At 37.0% G+C, this 1,599-nt stretch overlaps 1 pseudogene; it reads right to left on the bottom strand.

Annotated features, from left to right (window-relative positions):
• Positions 1-321: 321 nt before the first annotated feature.
• LOC107526408 (ubiquitin-conjugating enzyme E2 D3 pseudogene) lies at positions 322-676 on the bottom strand (annotated as a pseudogene).
• Between the last annotated feature and the right edge of the window lie 923 nt (positions 677-1,599).

Here is a 1,599-nt window from a genome sequence, read left to right as displayed (position 1 = left end):
TGGCTTTAGTCTCATAACCAAGTTAGAGTGAAGACATTGGCCACATAATACACATGCTCCATTAAAAAAAAGTTCTGAGTCTTGGGCAACTGTTCTCTTGTAACTACTTTACAGTTTCTAAAAGCAGTTATTGTCCAAAGCTGGAAGAACTTAAGTCTTCTCAGATGAGTGTGTGAATGAATGGAGGGAGGTAAACAAGAAATTAAATGAGAAAAAGATGAGGTCTAATAGGGGAGCAGCCAGATAAGAAAATAAAAAATGGAACAGTATTTTAAAGTTTATTCCAGTTATAATACAGCTTATTCTTATTTTAAGGGAGCATCACATGACATACTTATGAGTCCATTCCCGAGATCTTTGGTCGTACTTATTTCTGTCTGTTTAATAGATCCTTGCAATCTCTAGCACAAGAGGTCATCTAGGTTTGGATCACATAGCAGTGAACAAATAGATAAAACAACTTTAGAAATAGTTAAAGCAGGAGACCACTGTGATCTCAGAACATCGAGGCAAATGCTGCCATTACTGTTAATATTTGGATGGTAAATTCCTGTCCTAAATGCAACCTGAGGTGGTTTGAAGGGGTAGCCTGTAGGAAAGTGAATTGTTAGAAAGAACACACCACCTTACATGAGCTGTCATTAGGTCTCATCATCGTGGCTTGCCAATGAAACATTAGAATTTTTAAAAATAGTTTTCTCAGTGGTGCCCTAGAGATTACCTTATATTTTCTTCTAAAGACAGACTAGTTTATATGCCTGAAGTTCAAGTCAGGGCATTGCACATCTGCTTTATACTTCCCTACCCTCCCACTGCGTTATGGGGAGAGTACATATTGTTAATACTCATAAGTCTTCTCCTCAAGTAAATGTGTAAATTGTACACTTGAGTACGTATTTTAAGTTACAAAATAAAATGTTCAAAATTGGAATTTCTTACTACTCCTGACATACGCTTTTTATGTGCTTTATTTACTTAAAAAATATATATATATTTATTGATTTCAGAGAGGAAAGGAGAGGGAGAGGGAGAGAGAGAAACATCAATGATGGGAGAGTCATTGATCGGCTGCCTCCTGCAGGCCCCCCACTGGGGATTGAGCCCACAGCCCAGGCATGTGCTCTGACCAGGAATGGAACCGGAATCTCCTGAATCCTAGGTCGATGCTCAACTGCTGAGCCATGCCTGGCCCAGCTATGTCCTTTATTTTTGCTGTTGATCTACACATGAAATTATATAAAGATTCTTCTTATTTTCTTAACAGGATTTAAAAAATTTGATTCATTTCCTGTGTTCAAGAGCCTGAGCACTGTGGGTTTATTGACCAAATTTTAGAAACCATGACAGCTCAGGAAACATAACTTATTTTCACCAAACAAGCTATTTAAAGTCAGAAGAAACCTCTCCTGAATTGTGCTACAATTATTTCTTTGCTTTTAGAAATATTATTGCCACCTACTTATGTCTTCCTAAACAAATAGTTCTGTTTTGCCTGATTTTGAACTTTATATGAGTGGAAACATACATTTATATTATTTTGTAATCTTGCTGCTTTTGCTTCATATTATGGTTGTGAAGCTCATTCATGGGGTTTTGGGT

This window comes from Miniopterus natalensis, chromosome 15 (assembly GCF_054644295.1).
Source record: "Miniopterus natalensis isolate mMinNat1 chromosome 15, mMinNat1.hap1, whole genome shotgun sequence".
NCBI classification, from domain to species: Eukaryota; Metazoa; Chordata; class Mammalia; order Chiroptera; family Miniopteridae; genus Miniopterus; species Miniopterus natalensis.
Note: the sequence above shows the minus strand (reverse complement) of the source record. Positions and strands in the feature narration are given on the sequence as shown.